This window comes from Pinus tabuliformis, chromosome 6 (genome assembly GCF_031772625.1).
Source record: "Pinus tabuliformis cultivar Carrire ecotype Pingquan chromosome 6, CPIR1, whole genome shotgun sequence".
Lineage (NCBI taxonomy): Eukaryota > Viridiplantae > Streptophyta > Pinopsida > Pinales > Pinaceae > Pinus > Pinus tabuliformis.
Genome location: NC_142292.1, coordinates 1,957,474,412 through 1,957,499,171, shown reverse-complemented (window position 1 = coordinate 1,957,499,171; position 24,760 = coordinate 1,957,474,412).

Sequence of the window (24,760 nt, the reverse complement as noted above, 5' to 3'; positions counted from 1 at the left end):
TTATGTGTGTTCTAAAACTCTGTCTTCAGCAAACAAATTTCTAGTTTCCTGGGTTAAAACAGAGCATTTTTCTCTCTTCATCTTTGTTTGGAATTATCAAAAATTCCCATCATGGTATCAAAGCTTGTCCAGGCTCTTTGAAGGTGTGAAAGAAGCAGAAGGAAGGATTTCTTGCTGCAGTAGCTTCTCCAACAGAGTGAAGACACAGTCAAGGTATTTCTCATGTTAGTTTTTTGTGTTACTTTTGAGGATAGTCAGTCATTTTAAATACACATTCAAGTATTTTGAAGCATAGTTAAGAGTGCAAGAATGGCTGGAGCCAGCACTAGCATGGGTATCTGTAATACCCAACTCCCACAATTTAATGGGAAAAACTATGACAATTGGGCAATAACTATGAGAGCTTGGCTTGCTTCCCAAGACCTATGGGAATTTGTTGAGGATGGTTTTGAAGAACCAACGGATGAAAATGAGTTTAATAAATTAACTCAGGTAGAGAAAGATCTGTTGAAGAGCAATAAGAAGGAGGATTCTAAGGCCCTCTGCTTTTTGTATCAAGCAGTGCATGAGAGTGTGTTTCCAAGGATAGCAACAACTAAGAGATCCAAAGAAGCATGTGAAACTCTCAAGATAGCCTATCAAGGCATGGAGAAAGTAAAGACAAAAAAACTACAGTTGCTGAGGAGAGATTTTGAGACTCTCTGCATGAAGGAGTCAGATAATATTAACTTATTCTTCACACATGTGATTGGTCTGGTCACACATATAAGGTCTCATGGTGAGATTCTTGAAGAAAAGAGGATTGTGGAGAAACTATTGAGGATCCTACCATCAAGGTTTGATGTGATTGTCACCAACATAGAAGAGACAAAGGATCTCTCAAACTCCTCATTTGATGAACTACATGCATCATTTATAACACATGAGCGGAGATTGAGTAGAAATGAAAACTCATCTCTAGAACATGCCTTTAAGACTCGGATGTCCCTTGGAAGAGGATGAGGTCAAGGAAGAGGAAACAAGAGAGGAAGAGGCAGAAGCGAAGATAGAAGTGGAAGAAACAGTCTAGCAAATGCTCAAGGAAGAGGCAGCAATCCAAATTAGAACCAAGGCCAAGGCAGCAGCCAACAAAGTGGACAACATCATGCTCAAGGACAAAGGTATGGTAAAGCCAATGTCCAATGTCACTATTGTAAAAAATATGGGCATTATGCAAATGAATGTAGGAAGAAGTAGCATGCTATGAGTAATAGAACTAGTGCAAATCTCACTAGAGAAAATATCATCCAAAATAATTTGTTTTTTTCCTGTAATATGGATGAAGAAAAGAGTGAAGACGTATGGTTTCTAGACTCTGGTTGCAGTAACCATATGATAGGAAACATAGCCCTGTTTTCTATGTTAGATCAGAGTGTGAAGTCACAAGTCACACTAGGGACTGATAATAAAGTTTTTGTTATGGGAAAAGGAGAAGTAAATGTCTTAACAAAGAAAGGTGAAAAGAAAACCATAGCAGATGTTTATTATGTTATTGGAATTAAATGTAACCTCTTAAGTATTTGACAGCTTGTTCAAAAGGGTTACAATGTTTTCTTTTTGGATGATGTATGCACCATAATGGATAAAACACCTAGCAAACAATGTATTGTTGAAGTGAAGATGACAAGGAATAGGATGTTCCCTCTCAGAATGAAGGCAAATTTAAAAAATAAAGAAGAAATAGCAGCAGTGACACAAGAGGCTTTCCAAAGCGAACCAAAGGATGAAAATTGGTTGTGGCACTTGAGATTTGGACATATCAACTTTGGAGGTCTTAACTCTTTGAATAGAAAAGGAATGGCAAGGGGATTACCATTGATAGAGAAACTAGACAACCTTTGTGAAGGTTGTATCTTGTGGAAACAACACAGAGAAAGTTTTCCATCTGAGAAAAGCATAAGAGCAAAAGCACGCTTAGAGATTGTCCACTAAGATGTGGACCGATGCAAACTCCATCACTTGTAGGAAGTCACTATATTCTAACATTTATTGATGATTTTACTAGAAAAACTTGGGTTTATTTCCTGAAGAACAAAAGCGAAGTGTTTGAAAGATTTTGCAGTTTCGAAGCACGTATAGAAAACCAAAGTGGGTTGCATATCAAAGTTCTATGAACTGATAGAGGAGGTGAGTATATCTCCATAGAATTTCTACGTTTTTGTAGAGAAAATGGAATTCATAAGCAGTTTACGACTAGGTATACTCCGCAGTAGAATGAAGTTTCCAAAAGGAAGAATAGGACAATCATGGATATGGCGAGGAGTATGTTAAAGGCAAAGCATTTGCCAAATTATTATTGGGATGAAGTTGTACATTATGCAGCGTACATTTTGAATAGATGCCCTACAAAAGTAGTCATGAATATCGTGCCGGAAGAAGCATGAAGTGGGACAAGGCAAGGAGTCACCCACATGAAAGTTTTTGGATGTGTGGCTTATGCACACATTCCAGACCAACTAAGGAAGAAGTTGGATAGCAAAGGGGAGAGATGTATTTTCATTGGATACAGTGAGGAATCCAGAGCTTACAGGTTGTATAACCCATCCACCAAGAAGCCTATTTTGAGTACATATGTTTAGTTCATTGAGGAGGAAGCTTGGGATGGAAGCATAGAGAAAACAATGAATGTTAAAAACTCTTTCGCTCATGATGAAGATGATGAGGAGATGGCTAAAATACATCTCCAAACAACAGCACCAACACAAGGATAGCAAGGGACATCCTTGAGGAGAAATGAAAGTGCTTCTCCAAGCACACCGCAAGGAGAAAATTCAAGTGCTTCTTCAAGCACTTGTATACAAAATGAAAGAGGTAAGAAGTTCATAAATTTAAGTTACATTTATGAGCAAGAGGTAGGAAATGAAGGTATGAACTCTTTGTTTGCTTTATATTGTCATGTTGATGACCCTGTTCATTTCGAAGAAGCAATTAAAGATAGGAAATGGATAGAAGCTATGGATGAGGAGATCAATTCCATAGAATGAAACAAGACATGGGATTTAGTTGAACTACCAAAATGAAAAGAAGTCATTGGAGTTAAATGGGTCTACAAGACCAAGAGTAATGCTGAAGGCAAAATCGGAAGACACAAGGCAAGACTGGTTGTCAAAGGATATAAGCAGTAGCATGGGAGAGACTATGAGGAAAATTTTGCACTGGTTGCAAGAATGAAAACCGTGAGAGTAGTGCTATTCATAGCAGCACAAAACAAGTGGAAAGTTTACCAAATGGACTTGAAGTCAGCATTCCTAAATGGAGTGTTAAAGGAAGAGGCTTACATTGAACAACCTATAGGCTATGAAAATAAAGGCCAAGAGCACAAAGTGTGTAGATTGAAGAAAGATCTTTATGGGCTGAAGCAAGCACCAATAGCGTGGTACAGTAGGATATATTCCTATCTACTGGAAACTGGATTTGAAAAGTGTGAGGGAGAATCCACCCTCTACATCAGAGAAAAGGATGGTAAATTACTAATTGTTGTGTTATATGTTGATGATGTTATTTTCACATGTAATGATGATTACCTTATTGAAAATTTCAAAATAGTCATGAAAGAAGAATTTGAAATGATTGACATGGGTTTGTTGAGATACTTCTTAGGAATAGAAGTAGAACAAAATGGAAATGGGATTTTTATCTCACAAGTGAAATATGTTAATGAAGTGTTGGTAAGATTTAATATGCAGGAGAGCAAGGCAGCAATCACTCCCACATTGATGGGATTAAAACTCAGCAAAGAGGACAACAGCCAGGACTTTGATCCTAGTTTGTATAAGAGCATAGTTGGCAGCCTCATGTATTTCACTGCAACTAGGTCAGATATAATGTATGCTGTTAGTTTAATTTCCAGATTCATGGAGAGGCCAAAAGAAGCACATTGGCAGACAGCAAAAAGGATTATGAGCTATGTTAAAGGTACTAAAAGGTTTGGGATTTTATATACTACTTCAGAATGTTCATATTTAATTAGATACACTGATAGTGATTGGGCTGGAAGTGTAGATGATCAGAAAAGCACATCCGATTATGTTTTTCACATGGGTTCAGGAGCCATTTCATGGGCTTATAAAAAAAAACCTATTGTATCATTGTCTATAGCAGAGGCAGAATATGTGGCAGCTACAGTAGCAACGTGTCAAGCAATTTGGATGAGAAGGATATTAAGGAGCTTATGCCAAGAACAAGCTAAAGCAACTGTGATTTTTTGTGACTATAGCTCACTATTGCATTATCCAAGAATGTTGTGTTTCATAAGAGAATGAAACACATTGACACAAAGTTTCATTACATCAGGGAATTGGTAAATGATGGAGAAATTGTTTTACAACACCGCAGAACTCAGGAGTAGGTTGCAGACATTCTGACCAAAACATTGGGGTAGAAGAGTTTTGAATTTTTGAGAAAATCTCTGGGTATGACTGATAACCCAGTAGTTGAAATTAAAGGGGAGTGTTGAAATGGTAATTTAAATTGCTGTAGCATTTATTGCAGAAAACCGCCAGACTTCCCCGCACCGCTTTTGTTGAATGGTGGTATTTTTCCAAGGGGCAGCGATCACAATCATCAACTAACATGTGGGCACAAGCATTGTTCCAAAACCACCATCCCCCGACGCGTAAAGCTCAGTTGAAAGGGACCTCTAGGGAATTGCAAAGAGTCGTCCGATTAACTTTGGGGCAGATCTATGGTTCTGGTAGGAGCACATTTGTTTTGGAAGGACCATCGTATGACTCCCAAGGTCGTATGAGAAATCAATTTACCACCATGACTGTAATTAATATAAACTTACAACGGTGAGTAAACATAGGTAAAATATTTATTTTTATTGTTTCTTTTATTTTCACGGGTGTATTTTTGTTTTATTTTGCCCGTTGACTATGTAATATGTTTTTTTAGTTTTCTAGTGTCTATAATGGGTAATGGGAAAAACTCGCCGCAGCAAATGTAGGCAAATTTTACAGCAGTGAGAGCATGTAATGCAATAGGTCAAGACGCAGCAACGTCAAAGAATGAAGAAAATTTTACACACAGTAGTGTAAATCTTTGCAGTAAAAGACAGTGTTAATTTTTTCTTAAGCAGAGACAGAGTATTTTTTTTACACAGCAGTGTAAGAAATTTGCAAGGAGAGACATAGTGAAATTTCTCTTTTTGAACTGAAGCGTTCTTGTGTAATCCCTCTAGAATAGGAAGACATCTTTGTAACAACAATATTTTTAATGAATGCAAGTCTTTTTATGTGTGTTCTAAAACACTGTCTTTAGCAAAAAAAAAAATAGTTTCCTGGGTTAAAACAGAGCATTTTTCTCTGTTCATCTTGGTTTGGAATTATCGGAAATTCCCATCATGGTATTAGATCTTTTCCAGGCTCTTTGACGGTGTGAATGAAGCTAAAGGAAGGATTTATTGCTGCAGCAGCTTCTCCAGCAGAGTGAAGACTCAGTCAAGGTAATTATCAAGTTAGTTTTTTGTGTCACTTTTGAGGATAATTAGTCATTTTAAATACACAATCAAGTATTTTGAAGCATTGTTAAGAGTGCAAGAATGGCTGGAGCCAGCACTAGCATGGGTATCTTTAATACCCAGCTCCGACAACTTAATGGAAAAAACTATGACTATTGGGCAATAACTATGAGAGATTTTCTTGCTTCCCAAGACTTATGGGAAATTGTTGAGGATGGTTTTGAAGAAAAAGCAGATGAAAATGAGTTTAATAACCTAACTTAGGCAGAGAAAGATCTGTTGAAGAGTAATAAGAAGAAGGATTCTTAGGCCCTCTACTTTCTGTATCAAGCAGTGCATGAGAGTGTGTTTCCAAGGATAGAAGCAACTAAGAGATCCAAAGAAGCATGGGAAACTCTCAAGATAGCCTATTAATGCATGGAGAAAGTAAAGACAAACAAACTACAGTTGCTGAGGAGAGATTTTGAGACTCTCTGCATGAAGGAGTCAAATAATATTGACTCATTCTTCACACACGTGATTGGTTTGGTCACACAGATAAGGTCTCATGGAGAGATTCTTGAAGAAAGGAGGATTGTGAAGAAGCTATTGAGGATCCTACCCTCAAGGTTTGATGTGATTGTCACCACCATAGAAGAGACAAAGGATCTCTCAAACTTCTCAGTTGATGAACTACATGCATCCTCTATTGGTAATTGTTCTTCATCTGTGTGTCCATGATCTAATCAATTGTGGCTTGTTCCATGTAGCTCGGGTTGAGGTCTATTGGTGTGAGCTATTCTGCAATGTCATATGTGTCCAACAATGGTGGAGAGTATGGCCGAAGGTGATCTACAATGAACACTCGGTGCTGACCAACAAATGGTGGGATGTTGAGCTTGAAGGTATTTTCACCAGCAGCCTTAGTGATGGTGTATAGCCCATATCAGAGCAGGAAAAGCTTGCAATGGAGTCTAGCAAGGCACTCCTTCTGCAAATGTAGCCAAACGTTTTCGCCCACCTGGAACTTGTGAGGCACTCTGTGTTGATCATGGCATCACTTGTACTTAGCATTGGCTCTGTCCAATATATCATGGATGTATTGGCATACGTGTTGAATGCACTCAATGAAAATGTTAGCCCTTTTAGCTTCAAACTGAACGTGAGCTGAATCCACCTGAGTCGTTGTAAATGGCATGGACACATCAATGGGGCATAATGGTTGAAATCCCAACCCTACCTGAAAGGGGTTGTGGCCTGTTGAGCTGTGGAGAGATTTGTTGTCACTGTGTTGGATATAGGGGAGACTTTCATCCCACATGCATGGGTGCTTCGAGTTATGCATGCACAGATTGTGTATGATCATCTTGTTGACAACCTCTCTTTTGCCATTAGTTTGGGGATGGAAAGTCGTGGACTTAGTAAGTTTTGTATCTAGCATCGACCAGAGACTTGACCAAAATGCACCCAAAAATCTACTATCTCGATCTGAGACAATGGACTGTGGGATCCCAAAGTGCATCCACACTCGTTCAAATAAAAGCTTAGCAGTGGCCTCTACTGTGATACTCTTCTTGCAGACTGCCATGATTTCCATCTTAGAGAATCTGTCGATGGCCACAAAAACATAATTGTTCCATTGCTTAGTAGAAGGAAGACCCAACAAGTAATCCATGGAGATAGGTTCCCAAGGCTACATAGGAGTAGGTAGAGGATTATACATGCTTTTCTTCTTGATGGTTGGTTTCGAAATGGCATAGGCGGTGCAAGATCTAACGTACTTCCCAACATCCTAATGAATTTTTGGCTAATAAACATACTTCTGCAATACTGCCACTATTTTCTCTACTCTGAAATGTCAAGCAACCCGACTGTAGTGCACCTCCCAAATCATCTTGGCACACTCACTTGAAGGAACATAGATGTTTCCCAGGTGGCATAGCAGTGCATCCTAAAGGTGAAAATTTGGAACTTGCTTCCCTTCTAGGAGTGTCTGGTATATGCTGCCAAATTCTAGATCACTCTTATGAAGATGCGACCACCCCGATGTCTCGTGCCCATAGGAGTCGAACATAGTGATCAGTGCCATGACTGGTGATCAGCTGAGGCAATCAACAAAGTTATTAGTGCTTCCCTTCTTATAATTAATGTCCAAATGGAACTGTTGTACATAGATGGACCATTTATGATGGCCATCATTCTACAACTTCCCTTGTGTCTGTATGAACTATAGAGGTTGGTGATCTATGTGGATGGTTGTTTCCTTCCACATAATGTAATTCTTCCATTGACGGCAGGCCTACACAATGGAATACATTTCTTTGTAGTAAGTGGGGTACTTTCGAAATATGTATGAAGTGTCTCATTATGGTAAGCCACTAGATTCCCATGTTGAGTAAGAACAACACCAATAGCACAGTCGAAGGCATCTGTCTCAATCTCAAATGGTCGTTGCAGGTATGGTAATGTGAGCACTGGTGCTAAAGAGAGGCGATTCTTCAACTTGAAGAATGTTTTTTGTTGGGTTTCCGACTAAGAAAACTTTCCTTTCGCTCCACCGTTGGTGACTTGACTTAAACGGCAAGTGATATGAGAGAACCCCAACATGAACCTATGGTAGAAATTGGCAAGACCCAAAAAGATGTGGAGCTCTGTTAGAGTGGTTAGGGCTACCTCAGGTATCCTCTACAACTTATTAGCCAAAGTAATAATCACAGAATGAGGTCTAGACTCATATAAAACATGTCTCTTCCATAAGTATGGTTTCCTAATAATACATCACAAGCTTCAAGAGGATCAACGTCACATAATACCTCATGCGTGAAGGGCTTGATACTATGGGGAAGGTAACACTGTTGGCTGACACGAAGATATCATCCTTGGTGAAGGCATCCGATGGCGTACGATGGTGGATGTGTTGTAGTCTTTAGGCCCAACTGCTTCACAACCTCTACTGAAATGAGGTTCTTTTAGCTCTCGCCATCGGAAATGAACTGCATCAGAGAACCCTTCACTGACATTTGTTAGTGGAAGAGGCATTCCCCCTCCTCTGTATCTTTATGCTCAATCTTTTGGATATTGGTAGTGGCGACGGTGGCACTGAACACCACATCAATGATCTGCTTCCCTTTGTAAGTTCCCATATTGGGTTTTGATTTAGATTCGAAACCTGCGTCTGATTCATAAGCCTTTACCCTGGCTACCAGTGACTCCTTGGCCTAACACTCACTCGTATTGTGAGTGGAGCTCTTATGGAACTCACACCATTTTCCCATGTCCTTATTCGTCTTCATGGTCTTGTTATTTTCTTGTGGCTTTGGTGGGTTGTCCTATGTAGCCCTGCCTTGGCTTGGTCCTTTGTTCTGTGGTTTGGGGGCACCTTTCCTTGCTTTCAATTTGTAGATACAAAGTCCTTCTTCTACTATTTAAACTTCTTCTTAATCTTGGCAGGGTCCCAATACATCATGCTAGGAAATTTCCAAGAAATCCATCTCATCTTGGATGTACTTGTGTAGATGATTGTAGTACTTGAGCACCAAATGCTGCTCAGTATCCTTGATACCTAGCTTCATGTGAAGGGTATGGAAAATATTTGTGAAATCTGGCACATCTTGGTCCCATCCTTGTCATAGCATGGTACACTTTATGTATTTGTCCCCATAGCTCTCGACAAGGTAATATTGTTCCTTGATGGCATCTCAGAAAGAATTCCAGGTGAGTATGACTTAAAACAACGAGGGTTCATTCTTGTCCTTTTGCTCACAATAGGTTTCCCACCAGTCCTTGACGTGTGGGGCGGCTTTGAGAAGTGCAAAAGTAATATTTTCCTTATTGGAAAAGTCATGAACTTAAAAATATCCTTCCAATAGATTTAGCCATTTATCTGGAGCGTCTGCATCTACCAAGACTTCGAATATGGGAATATCAAAGTTAACTTGTACCTTAATAGGATTGGCATTTCTAGAGTGGTTGTTGGATGAAGATGCATCACTTTTTAGTATTCATCGAAGGATCTACAATTTTCACGGAGTACTACAATTTTCATTGTAGGCCCTATCCAATGGCTGTGGGCCTGCCGCAGAGCCCAAAAAAACACCATTTAGGGGGTCAAAACTACTCCGGAAGTTCAAGACCCAAAAAACTGCTAAAAATAGTAAATACTGAAATCAACAAGGAAACATATGAAACTGACTCAGGGGTCTAGGTGGAATAGGTGGGTGGCCACTAATATCCCCCTGAATCACTCCAATCTTGTTGGTATGGGCATAACTCTTCTCGTTTATGCTAACAATATCATTCTTCTAGCCAAAAGCCATGATGATCTTGACAAGCAGTGTAAGGCCCTCATGATTAATGCTCCATGATGGGTATGATGGCTAACTCTAACAAGACTAAAGTCATGATAATTAAATCCAAAAATATTAACCATGGTAAATATATCTATGATAACAATTACTTGGAGTAGGTTTCTTCTTACAAATATTTAGGTATTGACATTCATCATCAAGTCAACTGGAATTTTAGCATTAAAAAATGATTATTGGAGGATGAAAAGATTATTATGAAATTGTAAACAATTATAAGTTGGCTCATCTATGGATTTGGAGTAAAAAAAGGTTCCTCTTTGAGTTTCTCCTCACCATTGTTATTTTATATGGATGTCAGGTTTGGGGTTAGAGTGTATCTAGAAAGTTGTGGAGGAATATCAAGATGATTAAAAAGTAATTTATAATCTTCAACCTCATAATTAAAGGAAATATTCCCTATCCTATCTGATTGATCAAAGCTATCCTTCCCCCAATTAAAACAATGTCTATATTTAGGTATTTGATGTACAAGAAGAGGCTTTAGAAAATGGAAGACAAGAGGTTTCCCAAAGATGCTTCTAACTCTAACTAAAACTACCACCTTTCTCTCAAGCGAGGATGGCTTAAGGATGCCTAGTCTTGGCTCAACCACTCATGGATAAAAGAGGAGATCATGTTGGGGAATAAGGATATTATTAACAATATTATGACCTCCAAATTTAAAGATAAATTATGGGATGATAAGGAGCTAGAGGCGAAAAAAATAATGAATTATAAGGATAAGATCAACCTTTCCCTTGCTAAAAGACAGTGATGCTGCTGGTGAAGTAGCGACAGTGGGATTATTGATGCAAATTTTCCTTGCTGTGAGATTCAATATCCATATGTAGCTCACCAATGGATTTGGGATCATTAGTGCAAATCGTCTTTGTTGTATGATCCATTCTCATGTGTTTGTGCCTATAATTTTCTATTAGAAAATTTTTACAGGGGCAGAGGAGAGGAGTCTGGCTTAGGAATCAGTTGTGGCAAGTCAAAACTCCAATTTCAGAAAGCACATCGCAACTACATAGAGGCTTAATTGAAATAGAAATTCAACGCACAACAAAATAGAGTAAAAGCAAAAAAGGTTACGGTAAATCCACTCATGAGGGTTTAAGGCCACATCACAAAAAACTAAACTTTGGATTATATTATAAATCATATGTAAATACATTGGCATGAAAAAATGGAGGTTTTTGCTCCAAGTAAAAACATAAAAACTTATTGCGATTTACGCTTCACTGGGGTTGTGGAGTAATTGTTTGTAAAATTCTGTAAAACTTGTTTGACACACCCACTAATATTTCCTCCATGATTTTCTTCTCACTACCTCTCAGAATTACGCACTTGACTCCTCTATACTTACTTGACCAAGAAAAATTAATTTCATGTTCATACTTATCCAGAATATACATTTTGACTCATTAATTCATGACAGAGAAAAACATTAATACACAATATGGATGATTTTACATAATAAATGGTTTTATGAACTTGCAGGTGTTGTGGAGTGTAGGTAACAGTCATGGAGTAAATTTTTTCCCATACGCATTCACCAAAATTCATTAAGTTCACTTATCTTCTATGTTACGGAATAGTCAGCATTGTACTTCTGCTCAAACTTCAGTCTTTCTGCCTGCAAACAAAATTACAACCCTGCAATAGTTGACTGGGAAAGCATGGTGTTTGTTAGTGTGTTTAAGGTGGTGTTTGGGATTAATATTTCCAATACTCTCCCTTAATCACAACTTCCACCATTAACATTTCCCAAACAGTCTCTGAGATAAAAAAAAAAATCATGTGCCAATGGCTTTGTGAAAATATCAACAAATTATTCCTGTGACCTACAGTGTTGCAACACAATTTCACCATTCTTAATTAACTATCTAATAATATGATATTTAGAATCAATGTGATTGGTCCTCTTATGAAAGAAAAAATTATTTGATAATCTAATTGTGGAAGTGTTGTTGCAGAAAATAGTTGTTGTTCCCTCTTGGTCGTGGTGAAGATCCCTCAACGTCCTTCTCATCCAAACATCTTGACACACCATTGTTGTTGCAGTGACATATTCAACTTCTGTTGTTGATAGTGACATGAAATGTCTCTAGAACACAAATGAAAAACATATCCTAACCTGCTCTTTCTATAATTGACACTTCCTACCCAATCAATGTCAGTGTAACCAACTAGCATGGAATCATTTGTTGCGACGTACAAAATACCATATTCCTTTGTCCCATTGACATACCTTAGAATCATTTACATTTATTTCCGATGTGTTTCCTTGGGTGTCTCAATGAACCTCGACACCAAACTCACTGCACACATTATATTGGGTCGAGTGGTGGTCAACTACCTCAAGCTTCCTATCATGCTTTTGTATAATGTTGGATTGACATTGTTGTTGCAATATTCTTTGCTCAAATTCAACCCCAAGACATTTGGAGTTAATGCGGGTTTGTTGTTTTCCCTATTAAACCTCTCCAAAATGTCTACTACATACTTTGCTTAACAAATAAAAATTCCATTTTCTGTTTTCTTCACATCTATCCCCAAAAAATATCTTAACAACCCCAAGTCAGTCATTTCAAATTCACTTTTCATGACATATTTGAAATCAATGATGAGGAAATCATCACTACCTATAAAAATCAAATTGTCTACATATAAAACAACAATAAGAATGTTACCATCACCTTCTTTGATGTAGAGAGTAGGCTCACCATCACATTTGTGGAAACCATTGTCCAACAAGTAGGCATCTATCCTACTATACCATGCATGCGGTGCTTGCTTCAACCCATAAAGATCTTTCCTCAACCTATACACTTTTTCTTCTTGGCATTCTAACTCATAACCAGATGGTTGTGCAACATACACTTCCTCTTTGAGCACTCCATTCAAGGACATTAATTTTATTTCCATTTGATACACTTTCCATTTATGTTGTGCAGTAATTGCCATAACTGTACACAGTGTCTCCATCCTCGTGACTGGTGCAAATGTCTACGAATAATATCTTCCATGATGCTGCTTTTATCCTTTGAAAACTAGCCTCGCTTTATGCCTTTCAATCATCCCATCGACATTTCTCTTCGTCCTATAGAACCACTTGACTCCAATGACTTATTTTCATTGCGGAAGGTTCATTATATCCCATGTGTCATTCTTTTATCGGTTTTATTTCTTCCTTCATTGTCACAACCCCTTTTTCTTCTTTAATTCTGTATTCAAAATAGACTGGGTTATCTATATGAAAAAACAATGGAAATAAGTAATTTAGGCGAGCACTACTATCAACTTCATCTTGCTGATAATTCTCATTTAAATTTCTCAAATTTGGTCTTCTTGTGTTTACTGAAGATGGGCTTGACATGTCACTTGGTGTTGCACTTTGTGGCATGCTTGGAGAAACACTTGCTTGACTGCGTGACGTTGTCCTATTATTTGTTAATGGCGTTGTTTGTTGCCTGCTTTGTTGTGCTTGAATAGGAGTAGAGGGAGTCATTGTTGATTGCTTGATGCTATCAATTCCTCTTTTTCCTCATGTGGTATACATGCTTTCACATTGGATGTCTTCTCTAAAATTCCATCACATGCTTCCTCTTCTGTGAACTACACATCTCTGTTGATTATGACCTTCTTGGTTGATGGATTTTAAAGCTTGTATGTTTTGGATTCATTACTATATCCAAAAAATATGCATTTCTCCCCCTTCTTGTCCAACCTCTTCCTGAACACATCCAATACATGTGCATAAGCCACAAATCCAAAGACTCTCATGTGAGTGACACTATGCTTTCTTCCACTCCATGCATCTTCCGGAACCACATCTTTGACACTTTTGGTTGGACACCTATTAATCATATATGTTGCACAAGTGACAACTTCAGCCCAATAATCATTTGGAAAATGATTTTCCTTCAACATACTCCTTTGCCATTTCCATAATGGTCCTATTATTCCTTTTTGTGGCACCATTTTGTTGAGGTGTATACCTTGTTGTAAATTCCTTGTTAATTCCATGTTCATTGCAAAATCGAAGGAAATGATTGAAGACTTTGATGTAGTGTCCACATTTCTTTTCAACGAGAGCCTTGTATTGGCAAAAGTGCTCAAGCACTTCACTTTTTTGTTTTAGGGTGTATACCCATGTCTTCCTTGTGTAGTCATCTATGAAGGTCAATAAATAATGGCTTCCACCAATTGATGTTGTCTTCATTGGTCCACATAAATATGAGTGGACAATCTCCAAAGTTTCCTTTGCCCTTATTGGCTTTCCTGCTGGAATGTCCCTCTATGTTTCTTGCCCAAGATACATCTTTCACATAGGTTGTTCGATGCTTCTATGAGTGGAAATCCCTTCACCATGCATTTCCTATGCAGCAAATTAAAACCTCCAAAGTTGAGATGAACAAATCTCAAATGCCATAGCCAATTTTCATCTTTTACCTCTGTTTGATAATTCACTTCTGTAACAGTGTCAACTTTTCTTTCATAATCTTGTGAGTTCATTGATATTTGTTCTTGTGCACCTTCTTCCTTCAAATCAGATCTTATATTTAGGGGAAACATTCTATTGTTTGTAATCTAAACCTTTGTAATCAGTTGTCTGCTTGGAGGCCTATCTAGAATTGTGCACTCATCATTTTTGAAAAAGACATTGTAGCCCTTTTGCATGATTTGTCCAATGCTTATGAAGTTATGCTTCAAACCAGGGACAAAATAAACATGTGAAATATACATCTTATCCCCCTTCTTTGTTAGGATATTAACTCTTCCTTTTCCCATGACAGAGACTTTGCTATCAGTCCCTCATGTCACTTCAGATTTCACACTTTCTGTTGGACACCTAATCCTCAATGGGTTAATGTGGAAGCTGAATAGACAAAGTAGTCCAAGAGACCTTGGGATGTGAAACCCAATGGTCACATATTGTACTATAAATGTAAATCAATTGTTAATAAAAATTTTAATCTCATGATTTATCTTTCATATTGTTCTTGCTCCCATGTGTGTTTAGCATGGTATCAGAGTAGGCGATTGTTGGTCCTACTCCAATTTCAGCCACTTGGTTTATGGTCTCTATATATATGTCAGTTCTGCATTACCTGACCTCTGACTCTGCGTGATTCCCCTCAGATCTGAAATAACCTGCCTCTGCCAGTGTGGAGCTCCGGAAAGGTATGTTTTTGACCAACAATTTAGTGACTTTTCGGTAGCAATTGTAACCCTTTCTGCATAATGAACTTAAAGAGATAAAGCATTTTTAGTAGAATATGTGAGAATTAGTATGAAAAACGTAATCACTGATAATTGTTATCTTTTCATGCAGAAAAGGGTGGAAACGAAGGATTACTGTTTAAGAGGAAAAGACAAAGGAAGAGTAACTGTTGTCCCTTTGGGAGGGAACCGGATGCGAACGAGATCAAGCGGATCGAAGCAGAACGACCCGGGAAAGAAAGAAGAATTATCGACTCGGCGAAGCAGGGAAAGGAAAATCAAGGAGTAACGGCTTGGCGAATCTCTCAGGATATTTGATCCTGAGGGATCGCTTTCTTGCTTATTTTTGCTACCTAGATACCTCCGACATTTCTCTTATAAAAAGAGGTAGCAGTGTTAAGCTTGGGAGACCTTTTTTCCATATATGTAAATTTAAGTCTCAGTTTGAAATTTGATCATCGAGTCTCGTTAAGACGTGTTTTGCTGTACTTTTGTTGATGCATTAATACGAAAGACTTGGTGCTTTATTTCATCTCTGCGTCTGGAGTAATCTAAGGCGGTGTATCCTTGGAAGCTAAGGGCTCGGCTCCGAAGGACACTTGCTTTTGTATCATTATAATTTGGTTTATGTGTGGATTGTTTAAATAGTTTGGTAATCTGACGTGTTTGTCATATGCTGTTCCATGCTCTATTACGACTAATTCATTAATGGTTTCATTCAGAAGATTTATGTAAGTAACTCTGTATCGTGTAAATGAATCTCTTCAGAGTTGTTTGCAGGTTCACTATTTAAGCCAACTTTTTCTGTTATAGAGCTTTCATATTAAATATTGCTATTGGGTTCATTTGAACTCTTATTCGTGGGAACCCGGAAGTAATATCATTCTATCTGGAAGCAGAGTCATATTCTCTGGAAACATCAGATTGCTATAATAAGTGTGTTGTGTATATAGGATAAATGCTGCTCCATAATTCATTTGTGAATATCGCTTCATAAAGTAAGGTTCATTGGAATTGCTCTTGACGATTGTTATTTGATTGCAGAATGAGAGTTCAGTTCTAACTCATGAGATCTAGTTTACTGAGTTGCTGTTCCATTTATTGCCGTTCCATTTACTGCTATTCCATTTCAGATTTGTTGTTCCATTTTCCGTTTGCTATTCCATTTTACTTTCTGCTGTTCCATTTCCTTGCATTTACTGTTTTGGTGTGAGAGAAGGTCTAAAGCTGTCGTGAGTCAGCAAGTCGCTGCTTAACTCCCAGATCTTTGGTCCATGCTCTATTTTCCTTCCATCAGTTTCTAAAGGGATGGGTTATCACTTCCGCACCCTTGACTGATAAATTGCCTGGTGTGATTCCTTTCTTTTAAAAGAAAATTAGTTGTAGTTTAGCATCCATTTACTCTTGTATTTTCTAGACACTGTACTACGAGCATTACTCTGACGAATAGCCTTCGATTGAGCTACTCTTTGCAATAACAAAGCGTTCCCGGATTGACTTATTAATGTAGCATAACTAGAGGTGGAAGAGACCCTTGTTACAGCTCTACATTTTGGCGCCGTTTCCGGGGAAAGAGTATAGCCATTTGTCTTTTACAGAGTAGTGTACGAGTCTGCTAGGGGAGAGTTGGATTTTAAAAACGGAAGGTAAGAACCTGCGTACGGAGCATGTAAAAGCCCTGCTCCAGCGTCCGCTTCCTGGACGAATTGTGGGTTGAATAGAATTTGGTAGTTTATAGAATGAATGACTAAGCAGAAAAAGCCAGAAAAAAATTATCAAACCTCCATTCAAACCCGAAAAAGCCAAAGGGCCGGTAACCCTTGGCCGAACGACCTTCATAGACGAAATCTATAAGAAAACTGAATCTCAGCCATCAGTAGGTTTCAGAAAAACCAATTCCAAACAGCCTACTGGTTCCCTTCAGGCCACAGGGTCACCATCTGTAGCCTTCGCTGAGGTGCATAGTCAGACTGATGAACAGGACTTTCAAGAAATTGAAAATTCTATTCCAGAACGACTGCAGGAAGGGAATCTAAGCAATCTTTGTGAAGGAGAAGGGGAAACAGGAGAATTTGAAGAACCAAGATCTCCTAGGATAATCCATCCATTAGAAAACCCAGATAAAGGGAGCGCTGTAAAAATCATTGAAGGGATTCAATCTCCTCAAGTAACATGTCTCTCATTATTCTGGACAAAGGAAGTGCTATTAAGACAACTAAAACCGTACCTTCTCAGCCTAAGAATACCCTTTTAGAAATCCTGGAAGGTTATTGGCACATATTCGATCCTATGGCACAGAATCAGCCCAATACTCAAACTTCTACATTACAATATCCTATAGTGGATTCCACAGCAAATGGTCCTATGAAAGCAATTCCCCTTCAACACATTCCTACATTTCATGGACTGACATCAGAAGACCTGGACGCATTCTTATTTGAATTTGATGTCTTATGCAGGGGATATGATTGCACCACTGACCCCCAGAAATTAAAGTTTTTCCCCTCCACTTTGAAAGGAGAAGCCTTAATATGGTTTATGGGTTTAGGTGGTGGGGTTATAAATAACTGGGAGCAGATGAAGGAATCTTTTCTAAAGAAATATCAAGACTACTGTAGGTCTAGAGAATTGAAAGATGAAATCTTCGAAATGGTAGCTAGACCAAATGAAACATTAGAAGAATATGTAGAACGTTTTCAGTATAATTTACAAAGGTCGCCTTATGCATCATTACCACTGCCTGATAATGTGTTAAAAACTGCATTAATCAGAGGCATGAAAGAGCAGTGGATCAAAACATTAAATATCATGGGAAAAGGGGATATTTATCAAGAAAATTTTGCTGACATCACTGATCTATGTATCAGAAGTTCGAGAGGCAGCACAAGGATAAAACCAGCAGAATATGATCGGTTTTTCAGAGATAACAAAGCACCAACAAAAGGAGTAACACGTGTAGAACTTGGCAATTTATTAGAAAATTTTAAAACTGATATTCTGGGGACATTAACTACACAACTTGATATTGTGCAAGCTAAACAGAAGCAGATTGAGGCAGAACAGAATTTGGCGATCTTCTGCCCCCGATGTAGAAGAAAGCATAGCCACAAGGAATGTCCACTGGATACAGTTCAAACATGTGCCATCTGTACAAAAGATCACCTTACTGAAAGTTTCCCTTCACTTCTTGGATTGAAAGCAGTATATAAGGAAGCAGAAGAAGAACCAAAACCAGCATACTTCGTTAACCAGCGTCGCCAATGGCAACCAAGACAATCAGGTATGTTTTCAGACCCGACTTCTTCTTTTCAGCCTCCACAATATAGTATGTGGCAAAATCAATCTCAACCCCCATTTCCGAACTGGTCATCACAACCATTTCCTTCTCCAAATCCATGGATGAATCAGCTAAGCCAATTTGGTTGGCCAAATTTTCCTTACACTCCACCATATTGGCAAAATAACTCATACCCTCCGCAATGGACCCCCCCTACTTCACAAAGTTCACCCTGGCAGACAAATTGGCCAAGATCGACATATCAGCCAACAGGAACTATTCCACTCCCTCAACCGACTCTGCCAGCTTTGCAACAAAATCCCCAGTCTAATATGAGACCGCAACTCCCAGCCCAACCTAATCCTAATCCTAATAATAGGCCGGTCCAGTCTCTCCAAATCATAGAATCAGCAGAAATCGGATCTGAACTGAGGGAGTGCAATGATCTTCAGTTAAGATCTGGACGAATAATAGAAACAGAGGGAGATAAAACAATGCACATTGAGGATCAGTTACCAATAGAACAACCGTTACAACAAGAGAACGTAAATAAGGAGCAGACTCATCATCAAATAAATGAACCCGCTCCTCCCTTCCCAGAACGATTAGTCTTACCACGACCTGTACATCAACCAGACTTTGACATTCTGGGGGAGTTACAAAATCTGTACATAAGAATTCCATTCCTCCAAGCCATTCAAGACATCCCTATATATGCAAAAACTATAAAAGAATTGTGCATAAAGAAATCAAGGAGGAATCCAACCACTAACCCAAGAGTCCAAGTAGTCGGTACTTTATCTGACTTGTTATCAGGAATACCCATTAAATACCTTTCCATCCATCTTTCCTACCTGGATCTCCCTCCTTATCTGGATACCTGATCTGAGCAGTAGGATAGGAGGTACCTTCCCTACCGGAATGGGGAGAAGGACTGAATGAAAGACTCACACCAACAACCTGACGGCAGTCTGTACTGAATTTCCCATAATAGAACGCCGCGCCGTTCATTATTTCTATATGTAATTACGCCACTACTTTGGGGTTTTCAAAGCTTAGCGATCGAATGAAAGCGATCGGATATGGAATGACTCGTTATTACATATATAACGGCATCCCGCGTCGAAGGTTAGTAAGGCCGCTTTCTTCCTTGCCTTGCCGAAGATTCGGGAAACCCAATAGTAACTATTCAAATCTATGGACAGACTCTGACTAATGCTTTAGTTGATTTAGGAGCTGCAATTAATATTTTGACAACTTCTACGTGCCAAAAGCTTGGGATTACATCGGTAGAACCCACTTCTACTTTGTTAGAATTGGCTGACCGATCTGTAGTGCGACCAGAAGGAACTCTATACGATGTCATGGTCTCCATAGATTCTTGGGAATACCCGACTGACTTCCTGGTAATTAATCCAAAAACCCGACTGGATGGACACCCTCTAATTTTAGGTAGACCCTGGCTGGCCACTGCCGATGCATACATTGGTTGTCGGCAGGGGAATATGACAATAACCAGAGGACCAAATATCAAAAATCTAGTCCTATATCCTCCAGCACAGCCAAGTCTTACAACAATAAAAACTAACCAGCACCCTGTATCATACCTTACTGACAATATCAGATCACCATTGACTATACAGAAGGCTCTAGACTTCAAAGATCAAACAGAAGATGATGCCATCAATAACTTCGTTAGTCAAACTGAATCTAGACCTCATGCACAGTGTTTTATGATAGAAGCTGCATTCGAGAATGAACTGGAAGAAGACCCCTTGAAAGATACACATGACCAAACGATACCTGTGACTTCTGTTGCTAATAGTAAAGTAGTGGAAATTGAACCGGGAAAAACACTAAACATTAATGCCAACCTTACACCGGACCAAGAAATCAAACTCATCCATTTGTTACGAAAATATCAAGAAGCATTTGCATGGGACTATCCTGATATGAAAGGGATTGATCCCCAATTGTGCACCCACCATATTTACATAGAAAAATATGCAAGACCTGTCCGTCAACCGCAAAGAAGACTCAACCCCCATCTAAAAGATGTTGTGAAAGCAGAACTTCAGAAGCTTTTAGATGTTAATTTTATTTATCCTATTTCTGATAGTAAGTGGGTCTCTCCACTTGTGGTTGTACCCAAGAAGAATGGGAAATGGAGGATTTGTGTGGATTATAGAGAGCTAAACAAAGCCACACAAAAATACCATTTTCCCCTCCCATTCATAGACCAAGTACTGGACACGTTAGCAGGAAACAAATTCTTTTCTTTCCTAGATGGCTTTAGTGGGTACAATCAGATTCAGATTGCCCCTGAAGACCAGGACAAAACTACCTTTACTTGTCCTCGGGGAACGTTCGCTTATAGAGTTCTACCCTTTGGCCTATGTAATGCCCCTGCTACATTCCAAAGGGCCATTCTTAACATCTTTGCAGACTTAATAAATGATGGGCTTGAAGTCTACATGGATGACTTTACACCATATGGAGATGATTTTGACCCAGCTCTAGACACTCTAGAAAATGTCCTACAGCGCTGCATTGCTACCAGGCTTTGTTTAAGCCACGAAAAGTGTTATATGATGATGACAGAAGGGCTTATTCTAGGGCACTACGTCTTAGGAGCTGACATTTAGGTAGATCCGGTTAAAATTCAGATTCTTTTGCTTATTCCCACCCCCACTACTCAGATGGAGGTACACAGCTTTCTTGGATTTTCTGGGTATTACAGACGATTTATAGAACATTATTCACACATTGCTGCACCTCTATATGCACTAACGGGTAATGTTGATTTCTTGTGGACAGAAAAATGTGACCGTGCTTTCCAGGCTTTAAAGAAACTCGTATCAACAGCTCCAGTCCTTCGAGGACCAAACTGGAATTTACCATTCCAAATCTCATCTGATGCCTCAGACACAGCAGTCGGTGCAGTCCTTGGACAGGAGGAGGATAAAAAACCTTATGCTATTTATTATATCAGCAAAAATTTAACCCCTGCTGAATTAAATTACACTGTCACCGAAAAAGAATTCCTTGCTGTAATACATGCTGTCAATAAATTTAGACATTATATCACAGGCTATCCCATTGTTTTATATACAGATCATTCTGCTATTAAATATTTAGCAAATAAGCCTGTTACAAATGCCAAATTAACAAGATGGTTGATCTTATTGCAGGAATTTGATATCACAATCAAAGATAGACCCGACAAGGAGAACCCTGTAGCTGATTTTCTCTCACGGATACCAAAACCAATTGAAGCAGCAGCAGTAGAAGACCAATTTCCGGATGAACACCTGTTTGTTATTGCTGCTCAAACACCCTGGTATGCTGATGTTGCTAATTACCTTGCAGCAGGTAAACTACCAAAGCACTTAACCCCTAATGAATGTAAGCAGATTGTTCAGAAGAGCACTCGATTTTCATGGATTGGGGGCTATTTGTTCCACACAGGGGCAGACATGCAAATTAGGAGATGTACTCGAGAAGATGAAATTTTTGACATCTTAAAAGCCTGTCATGACGAACCATGTGGGGGACACTTTGCAGAAAAAAGAACAGCACATAAGGTACTGCAGACAGGATACTACTGGCCTACAATCTTTAAGGATGCGAAGAAATTCGTTCAAGCCTATGACAGCTGCGAGCGAGCAGGACGACCTGGTCAAGCCGACGAGATGCCTCTGAGGCCACAATTGGTTATTGAACCATTTGAATGGTGGGCTCTTGACTTTGTTGGACCCATCAACCCATCATCAAATCAGAGAACATATATCTTGGTAGCCACAGAATATGTTACTAAATGGGTTGAAGCAGAAGCGTTACCTAGAGCTATAGAAGATTCGGTAGTTCAGTTTCTATTTCATTTGTTTGTACGATATGGCCTTCCGAGAGAAATAATTACAGATGGAGGACCTCAATTTGCCGGAAACAAATTAGCTGCAACACTTAACAATTATCACGTCCAGCACAAAATTACTACCCCATATCACCCACAGGCGAATGGGCAAGTAGAAAGCAGCAATAAGGTAATAGAATCAATTTTAACAAAAACCATTGCTTCACACAGGCGTGATTAGGCCGCCCGACTCCCTGAAGCACTCTGGGCCTATAGAACCACCTGGAGGAGTACCACTGGTTATTCACCCTATCAATTAGTGTTTGGGAAACAACCTATTTTCCCCATAGAATTCGAAATCCAAACCCTACGAACTGCACAGGAAGTTGGCCTAGATTTAAGTGAGGCACAAATCAATCGACTACAGCAGATTAATGAATTGGACGAAATAAGGCTCTCCGCATTACAGAATACAGCACTTATTCAACAGCAGCGAGCTAAATGGCATGATTCACTTATCAAGAACAAAGTATTTCACGAAGGGGACTGGGCTCTATTATATGACTCTCGGTTTCAGGATTTCCCGGGGAAACTACAGACTCGATGGCTGGGGCCATATGAAATCCAGAAAGTACATGATAATGGGACCCTTACTCTCATTACAATCGATGGTTCTGGATATGCATTCAAGGTAAATGGCCATCGAGTTCGTCTCTATCGCAGGCCACTCACTCGGGAATCCTTCTGTGATCAGCTACGTCAAGATACTGACATGAAAATTTTAGGAGAGGAAGTAAAATCTTCCTCACCTACAATTCAGTAAGGAACTCATTCTTTTGACTTGTACATAAGTTCTTGTATATACGTTTTTTAATATTTCTTTGATCTCTCTTTCTTAAGATTGCTTTTTACAGTCAGTGTGTTTTTGTTGTTCCTTTTTTTCAAACGGAACAGCATTTTTGAGTTTTTGCTGTTCCTTTTCCAGAAGGAACAACAGTGGTTTGTTTTTGTGTCTTTGCTGTTCCTTTTTTCCAAAAAGAACAGCAGGTGTGAATTTTTGCTGTTCCTTTTCAGAAGGAACAACATTTTTGGATTTTTGTTGTTCCTTTTCAAAAGGAACAACAGTTGCGAAGTCTTGCCGTTCCTTTTTCAAAAGGAACAACAGTTGCTTGTTTTCGTGTTTTTAGCATTGTTGTGTTTTTGCTGTTCCTTTTTCAAAAGGAACAGCACTTCGTGTTTTTGCTGTTCCTTTTTCAAAAGGAACAACACTTTGTGTTTTTGCTGTTCCTTTTTCAAAAGGAACAACACTTCGTGTTTTTGCTGTTCCTTTTTCAAAAGGAACAGCACTTCGTGTTTTTGCTGTTCCTTTTTCAAAAGGAACAACACTTCATGTTTTTTCTGTTCCTTTTTCAAAAGGAACAACACTTCGTGTTTTTGCTGTTCCTTTTTCAAAAGGAACAACAGTTCGTGTTTTTGTTGTTCCTTTTTCAAAAGGAACAGCAGTTCGTGTTTTTGCTGTTCCTTTTTCAAAAGGAACAGCATTTTGGGTTTGTTGTTTTGAGTTTTGCTGTTCCTTTTCAAAGGAACAACAGTGGTGAGTTTTTGTTGTTCCTTTTTAAAAAGGGACAGCATTTGCGAGTTTTTGTTGTTCCTTTCCAAAAGGAACAACAGTTGACAATTTTTTTAGATAGCACTGATGATCTTAGGAGAACGGCATCCCAACTATTTGCTTGCATGGATCCTTCTATTTCAAAAGAAACACCATAGTCATATCTTTGTCTCAGTGATGCTTCATAATTGAGGATGCTTTTTCACCCATTGTCTCTCCAGTCTTTAAGATACAGTTATACACTTATGCAATGAACATCAATTACAACATGCCGAAGTCAGGATATCACAAAATCGCTATCTTTATAGAGCCTAGTATTGACAAGAGGACAAGAGGGGGGAAATACTTACTTCTCATCCCCGTTGTCATTGACTTATTCCCATTTCCCTGGTTGGTTATCTTTATCATGGCAATTTCCCTAAAAAAAATTTTTTTTTGATTATTACATAAGAATAAGAAATGAGGATTTATACTTTCCTGTTGGGATGATAAGACTTCTTCCGCCATTCCCACTCTTAAGGAGTGTTGAACCACCCTTATGTGTAAATATATAGGAAAAAGTACTAAAAAAAAACCAAAAGAAAAAAAGAAAAATGATGACGAATGTGATTTATTGTCAAATGCAGGATAGGGGGTCTCATCAAGAGCCAGCCTACCATGATCATCAGGTTGGAAGCGAAGTGGCATTCCCAGCATGGCCACCATACCAGGGATATGGTCCAAAGGTACACTAACTAAGCAGACCTTGGAACAGGGGGTCTCATCATGAGCCGGCCTTCCCACGTTTCGCGCCTTCCTGGTGAATGGCATTATGGTTACCTGGTTACCAAGCCAGCATAATGGCCTGTGTTTTGACAAAATATTTTTATACACATACAGGACCATGGTTCCAGGGGTGAAATAAACAACTCTGCCAAGGTTATGGACACCTGTTGGCAGCAGAGCTCTGTTAATGGTATCGAAGTCA